Source organism: Lactuca virosa, chromosome 2 (assembly GCF_052849685.1).
Source record: "Lactuca virosa cultivar CGN04683 chromosome 2, Lactuca_virosa_CGN04683_v6, whole genome shotgun sequence".
In the NCBI taxonomy this organism is placed as follows: Eukaryota; Viridiplantae; Streptophyta; class Magnoliopsida; order Asterales; family Asteraceae; genus Lactuca; species Lactuca virosa.
The window spans coordinates 136,827,766-136,836,038 of NC_136427.1; the positions used below are offsets into that span (position 1 = coordinate 136,827,766).

The following is an 8,273-nucleotide window of genomic DNA, read 5'->3' on the forward strand; positions in this document are numbered from 1 at the left end:
GGAGTCTGTAAAATAATTCTTGTTTTGTAATGTTCCGGGAAGGAATGGAATGTTGTTTGTATTGTGGATCTTTCCAATTTGTTATTTTAACTTTACTTTTTGTAAATAAAAGTTTGTTGACTATAATTAAAATAATGTACAATTTAGAGTCAAAAAATACAAAGTGTGTATACATATACATAAAAAATTGTTCAATTCCTATAGGCCTGCTAAACACGATTATGAAATATAACGGCTCATTTCATTACTTTGCTTATTCCATTACCCTTTCCATTCCATTCCTCTGTCATTTCATGCATGAGCAAACATATTTTTCCAAAACCAAATATAATTACCTTCATGTATGAGTAACCTGGGTTACTCATACATGAAAACCTAAATCACTTCGCATGTTTAATCTCAAATAATTTTCCATTTCTATATCACACTAGTAAACCTAGTTCAATGTGCTTCGTTTTGGTAGAATCTCAAATTTGTTATGGAATCCATTTAGGTTGGAATTCAGCTGATATATTAAAATGACTTTCTTTCCACGATTTTTTTTAATTTATTTTGCAAAATGAGTGGTCATCTTGTGATAAGCTTTAAAAAGGTGGTCAAATGGTGATAAAACCATCCCATTTTTGGTCATTTTGTGATTATCCCAAAAATAAACATAATAAAAGCTCATTAAAACCCTATTAGGATTATAATCGAAAACTTCTCTATACATAGTTTCAGAAATTAATTTTTTTATTTTGACTAAAATCATGAACTTTTAAAAATAATTATGTAGTTAAAAGTTTATAAATAAAAATAGATTATATTATAGATTTCATGACGAAACAAACTTGGGAGAGGGCGTAGTTAGGGATAGCATCCAACTACTATACATAAAATTAAGGGTATCCTTGCCAGCCATGAAGCGTAGATTTTGAAACTGGAAGTCTAAATCAACAAATTTAAGTCTATAACACAAAGAAAAAATTTATAACCAAATTAAGAATAGCAATGATAGTCGTGTTCTCATTTCCAAAACTATGTAGTATTTCCACAATCTAAAAAAATCAAATATATTTTAAGTGTGCTTGGGTGTTTGGAATTGCCTATTTTAAATGCTTATTAAATAAACAGTTACTCTGAGCACTTGATATTGCTTATCAATTTCTTGGTTTTCAGTTTATTTTGGAACACCTGTAATGGGTATCAATCAAATTAAGAAGATCAATGATAACTAATGAAGAATATAGTTAAGGTCATTACATACACAGAAATCCACAACCCCTTAACTTTTCTTAAACTTGGACCAAATCTATAATTTTGAGAGACACCGGGACCTTTTTTTAAATGCAGAACACATGGACCAATTCTATAACTTTGATGAACTAGGGACGAAATATGTAATTGTATAAAACACAGAGACCGTTCTTGGCATGGTAACATAAGAACATAACCAATTTCAGTTTACCACATCGAAAATTTGAAAACCCAGAAATCTCATTAATCAATCAACAAATTTCAACATGAAATATAAACACCCATATTCACCGAGCCAGAGAAGTTAAATATTTGACTCTCACGATGTATAAGCAAGACACGGGAAGGGCAGAATGGTCATTCGGCAGTTTGGTGCCAGTTATGACAATTGACAGTTATATAGTTATTTTCTGAACAGTTGCCTATGAAAAGACACAACTCTTAGGATTGTATATATATGTATGCATCCGTTTGTTACAATTATTAATCTATTATACCTTATATAACATATTTGGTCAAATGATGAGTTTTAAGTCGTACAAATCTTATTTGAGATATTTACAATCAATTTATGCATTAGAAACTTATTTGGTCAACAAAAATAAACAGTCAAAGCACAATTAAACCTTATCTTCTTCATTTGACGAATCATTCTCTTAATTTCCCTTCGTATCGGCAAATATCTCTCAATTCTGACCCACCTTACCCTTTATCTGGCCTCCTTCTTTCCTTTCTCTAAAAACCCTATCAGCTCTCTTTTTTAGAAAACTCCGCTATTGTTCCTTTTCTTTGTATACACATATTCGGTAAGATTACCATTTACAAGCATTCTCTTGATTTTGTATTTTGTAGCTATCTTTTTTGATTTTGCAGGTGTCATTCTACATCTAGACTCGATTACAGGTATGAAAACGCTCCTCTTTCCTCATTTTCTTTTCTTTTTTCACTTTCGGTAAGTTTAACCTGTTGTTTTTTTCATTATTATTATCGGTTTATAGAGATTTCATTTTTCAGCTACAGATGGAGTTCATGATCTATAAAACATAATGGTTTAGTATTTGGAAAAGAGGTATCGACCAAAAAAAGGAGGACAACGCCAGCTTATCTTTCTGTACAAATATAGATAAACTTATCCATGTTGCAACCGATGTATTTCATGTTGTGAACAGTTGCAACCAAAAGGAATATTTATCGTATCATTGGCTTTTTCTGTGAACATTGGCCAACTACAAGGTATGGTAAGTCATTACTCGATGTATTTCATGCTGAAGTTCTAATTTTGCCTATTTCCTTTATTATTTTTGTAGGTTTTCCTCTTTTTCTCCTCTCTCTCTCTCTCTCTGTCTCTTTATGTGTGTGTCTGTCTGCATACATATAAGCCATCACCATGGTTTTCCATCCTATGATCGAAGAGAAACGAATCTATGGTTTGATTTTGCATATTTGAACAAAGTTTGGTTTGATTTGTGTATGATTGATTTAGTTTCTTCTTGATTTGGTTTACAATCGGTACTTTTATTCTTGATTTTGGTTTACACAGACTTTTCCCTATTTAGATTTGTTGCTTTCTTCTTGATTTGGCTCACAATAAGTTCTTACTTTTTACAAAATTGTGTGATTTTCTAAAGGTTTTGCAGCAACTGGGAAATATGTACTACTCATCATCTACATGTTTCATGGTGAAGTATCAAATTTGTCAAGTCAATATCATCATCATCATGTATCCCTCTGCTAGTGTTGTTTTCAGAAGTTGGCGAGTTGAAAAGGTACTCAATCCATTATGATAGAAGTGGAAGATCAAAGGTACATTGGGTTAAAAAGTGAAAATCCCTTTCCAGGGATATTTTTATCTTTTAATCTCATCAATTTTTCTTCCTAAAAGATGGTTTATATGTGCCATGCAGATGCAGTTGGATCCATGAAGATATATAAAAATGTATAAGTTGATGGAACAATCATGAGACTTGATGTAAAAGGGTACAAGCCTTAGATTTTGTTTTATCTTCGAGAGGAAAATGGAGAAATTCAAGTTCTAAACTCATGGCCTCCTGACTTTGTATGCTTCTTAAAGACCTGATCATTGCTGACAATGGCTTTGCCCCCCTAACTCCTTGAATTTGCATATTTATAGTTGACATTCAAGTAAATTGATGACTTGATGTCAATTAAGCCATTTTTCTGAGTTTTTTTTTACTACAGGGTTGGAAGAACATCTCTAATGATCAAGGCAATATGATGTCAAAAGTTTTTTTGGTTTGTAAAACTTGATTCATGCATTTGTGGGTGTATAATGTTATATTATATTAAGACTTTTAAAAAAAATACATTACCCTCATTTGAAAGAACTTGAAGGTACATTTTTTGTGGATGACAAGGCTAAAGAAAATAGAGATTGACATTTCCAAATAGCTTACTTAACCGATTTATGTGAAATAAACATCATACATTTAACAATTGATAGAAAATCTACTTTTGGTCTTTTTTTCTAAATTAACATTCATTTCCTGGATACATAAGTAAACAAAAAGTTTTGAATTTTGTGGGACAACGGGTAAGGATCAACCATATGAGGCCGGGTTTTATGACTTTTCTAATTTTGTTGGTTCATGACTTCATCAAGAACTTATTATGGGCATTGGCAAAGGTTCAACGGTCTGAAACTAGCTGATAAGTTTCCATTACAAATTTAAAATAAAATTGAAATGTTTTCTATAATGTACCTTTATTTCCTTCTGTCACATACATAGACACTTACACATACAATCTTGTAAAGCAAGAAATACCATCGTATTTTCATCATTTACTCTAATGTAACATCCTATTCTCCTATGTTTGTTTGTGTGTGACTGTTCAGACCATGACTCTCATGTGTTCATGGACAAAGCTGAATTTTGGTAAGTTGTAGATTTGATTACACAATTTTGGTAAGTTGTAGATTTGATTACACAATGTTGGTGAGTTTGTGGTTTGCAGCAGATGATCGAGATGTTGATGGCTATAATTTTGATGGTTTTTGCTGGAGGTGAAGGGCTTGCCAAAACAGTTCAGGCGTGTTAGAATTGATGTTGGTGTTACCTACGATACAATAATTAACCAATTAATGGAAGTATGTTGCTATTGCATTTAGCCATTTGTTTTGTTTTGTTTTGTTTTTTTGTTTTTTTTTTTTTTGTATATTTGCAAAACCAACCATTTGTTTTATTAGTGGTCATGGTATTCCTTTAATATTTGCAAGTATGTATCTTTGAATAACAAATTTCAATTTGCTCTCTAATAGTTTTGATTTGTTCACTGTAAAAGAGTTAGATACAAGTTTACATTTCATAACCAAATATGAGTTTTTGAAAATGTAGGAATCGGGGATAAGATATGTTAGTTTTAAATGTTACAATAAATAGTTCTATCATATTACACATAAAACACATTTAATACACATGTACAATTTAGAGTCAAAAAAATATAAAGTGTATACATATAATATAAAAAAATACACATGAAAAATTGTTCTATTCCTATAGGTCTGCCAAACACGATTATAAAATGTAATTGCTCATTCCATTACTTTGCTTATTTCATTACCCTTTCCATTCCATTCCATGTATGAGCAAACATATTTTTCCAAAACCAAATATAATTACCTTCAGAAGTTTAAACACTTCTTTATTTCATTACTCTACATTATACATTATTCGTACCCGTTGCTTGGCGCGGGTAAACGGCTGTGTTGATAAAAATCAGTTATTTGGCAATTAACACTTTGTACATTGCGGTTTCCTTATCTTAAATCTAATAAATTGGTATCAGAGCCATCAGATATCATGTGCGAATAACTTCATATACCCACCACAACTTCATTGGAGTGTTCTGTTTGAATCTCAAGATCTTTGGAGAATAATAGAAGATGGGTTTGAATCAAGAAAGAAAGATATATGAAAAACATATAATCCACCAGGCTGTAGAAGAAATAATCACAAAAGAACAAGAGGCAGAGATAAATGAATCAAGAAAGAAAGACAAGAAGGCACTCTTGTATATTTAGCTGTGAGTGTCGTAAAGAGGTGATGGTGTGCTGTAGACGAAATAATCATTGAGAGAATTTCATCATCTGCAACAACGAAGGAGGCGTGGAATATGCTTTTCAGGACTTACAGAGAAGAAGATAGGGTTAAGATTGTCAGGCTACAAACTTTAAGATGTGAGTTTGATAGTCTCAAAATGAAGGATTCAGAGACAGTGGAGGAGTTTTACAAAAGGATCATTTTTCTATTAAATCAGTTAAAGCTAAATGGGGAACACATAGGACATAGATGATCAAAGGGTTGTTGAAAAGTTTATTCAGAAAGTTTGAGTACATAGTGGTTGCTATAGAGGAATCCAAAGATTTAGTAGATCCTCCAACAGACCAAAAGGCCATAGGTGTAAAATGGGTATACAGGATGGGATGTGCATCAAATGGATTCCTGGAACAGGAAGTTTATATTGAACGCCCAACAGGTTACTCTCTACATTAGAGAGGATCAAGAAAATAACAAGAAATAAAGATTTATATCTATTTGGCAGCATTTTGATTCAGGTCTGCAGGTGCAATTTCATATTACCCTTAACAAGAACATACCCCATCGAAGCAAAATCCCACTCCTATTGTAAGTCCACAGTAGGTTCTAAAAACTCTATAATGATCATAAGATACTCATTTTCGAGAACACACATTATAATATATCATGAAAATAAAACACACAGGAAGAAAACATACTAATATATCATGAAATAAAACATATACCGAAGCACATACTAATATATCATGAAATAAAACACATACTAACGCACCCAGATGGAATTGATAGCAAAAATTCAGTGCAAACAAATACTAACCTAGAAATCGACTTAGCCTCACCTTAATGAAATCGATGGAGATTTTTGGTACCAGGGAAATCGATTGAAGAAATTGCAAAGCAGGGTTTTAGTGAGCGGAAGAATTTGGTATATGTGATTGCGTATTTTGAAGGAATTTGAAAGAACTGCTCGAGGTGAATCAGATTTGAATCAAAACGGGCGTTGTATCATGCATTTAATTTCGTGCGTCAAAACAGCGTCAGGGCCCGAGTTCGATGTGAGAGGAAACTGGGCGAGGATCTGGGGGGTCGGGCGAGACGGAAGCGGACGGAGCAGATGCAGGAGCGGGTCGCGGACCGATGAAGTCTGATCAGGCTTCCGGGTTTTAGGCAGGCGCGGGTCTTGGGCTTCCAATCCTGTTTCTTGGGCTAAAGTTGTCATTTGCTTGGACTGGGCTCTTCTATTTCTCGGACTGGGTTCAATCTTCTTTTTTTTTCTTTTGTTTTAATTTAATATAACTTAATTAATTAAGAAATAATTAATTTAAGTATTCCTTAATAATTATTTTAAATCAAACTATTAAATAAAATTTATTTATTTTATTTTAACATATATATATATATATATATATATATATATATATATATGAAAAGTATGCGCACATGAAATTTAAAAAATGAAAGCAGGGTTCCTTCAATATCAAAGAGACAGCCTCACGGCCTACTCCTCTCGTGTTCAAGCATACAAGAGGCGATGGAAGGAGCAGAAAATTCAGATGGTGATGGACTCATCTGAAGATTCGACGTAGGGAGGCAAGGAGTCCGGCTCACGACTCCTTCAAAAAGAAGCGCTTCTCGGGAGGCAACCCGAGTTTGGTTTGGATTTTCTTTTCTTTTTCTTTTTAGTTTTTGCATTTTTAGGAAAGTATCAATTCATCATCTACGGACTTTTAATTGGAAAAATTAGTTGTGGGGTACTTAGGAATTAGGTGGACAACAATTAAAGTAAACAAATATAATTAACTAAATTAATTCTTGTGTCCAGACTAAATTCAAGTCGTGGGCTTGTGCTCAACGTCGTGGTTTATGGTGAAATACGGGGACTGACTTGGAGTAGCCCAATTTCTTTATTCCCACTAAGTATAAATAAGATGGATCGGATTAACTTTCAGCCCATTAAAAACCCACGTTGTAATTAAGGCAGTCACGTCGTGGCCTTCAAAAAGCACGTGGGGGGGGGGGGACCAGTCCTTAAACACTTTGACAACATTCTTTCCCCCATTTGTTTACTCCTCTGGTGCACACGAACAACGACAAACAAGCCCAACAGCCGATTTCCGTCATTTTCCAAATCTCTTTAATCTATTGTCCCTTAACTTCATTTGGTATGTTTTTCATCCTTAATTTATGCTATTACTTAAAATTTTATGCATTTGAAGTGGTTAGGGCTTGTTTTGAAATTAAAAATCCCAAATTGGTTGAATTGGCTAGAGATTTCAGTTTGCATGCCCTTAGTTTAGCAAGAGAAACAAACCCCAAGTGTGATTTTTGATGGATGTTGACTGTACAGTGTCCGGTCTGTTCTCACGACCCGACTGCGCACCACGACGTGGAGCACTAGCCCACGTCGTGAATCCTGGGCGAACAGAATATAATATTTTAGGTGTTTTGTTTGGTTTTGGTTTGTTTGTAATTTCAGGTATGGCTCCTAGACGTGCTGTTCAACAGGAGGAAAATGACCCGATCAATGTGGCGAGCATTCACCCATTGTATCGGTTTCCACGGAACATTTCTCGGGCTTTGTTGACCACATACGAAAACCATATGGGATGACTGTATAACAGGGAGTTTGCAATAGCACCCATTGTGGATTGGGGATGGCTGCGTGGTGTGGGCATGGTTGCTGAGTTGGAGAGGTTTTGGACAAAGGTTTACGAGGGGGTTGATTTTTCTTTTACATGTCACGGTTAGAGGAACTTGTTTACAATTCAAGAACCCTTTTATCGGGAATTATCGGTGGAGTTTTTCTCTACCGTAAGCTTTGAAGAACGGACTATGGACTTTGATTATAACCGGGCACTTGTTTTCCGGTTAGGTGGGGTATATCGAGAATGTAGTCTTCGGGAGTTTTCTTGGCGCATGGGGCTATATACGGAAGTGGAGACTCAATCTCCATTCTTTGTACCCTTTTTACTTGGGTGTGTT

The 8,273-nt window shown here is 34.1% G+C and overlaps 2 long non-coding RNA genes across 4 annotated transcripts; one reads left to right on the forward strand and one right to left on the reverse strand.

Annotated features, from left to right (window-relative positions):
- Positions 1–750: 750 nt before the first annotated feature.
- LOC145159524 (uncharacterized) lies at positions 751–6,413 on the reverse strand. The gene is made up of 2 exons (XR_013737767.1): positions 6,131–6,413; positions 751–1,173 (listed from the first exon to the last, which is right to left on the reverse strand). It is a non-coding gene; the product is annotated as an uncharacterized LOC145159524 (long non-coding RNA).
- On the forward strand, positions 1,878–4,519 carry LOC145159523 (uncharacterized). Of its 3 annotated transcripts, none has more exons than XR_013737765.1 (5): positions 1,878–2,139; positions 2,251–2,474; positions 2,865–3,039; positions 3,141–4,130; positions 4,210–4,519. It is a non-coding gene; the product is annotated as an uncharacterized LOC145159523 (long non-coding RNA). The 3 variants fall into 3 exon arrangements; XR_013737766.1 differs by having other exon boundaries at positions 4,213–4,519; XR_013737764.1 differs by lacking the exon at positions 4,210–4,519 and having other exon boundaries at positions 1,890–2,139; positions 2,251–2,469; positions 3,141–3,571.
- Positions 6,414–8,273: the final 1,860 nt, after the last annotated feature.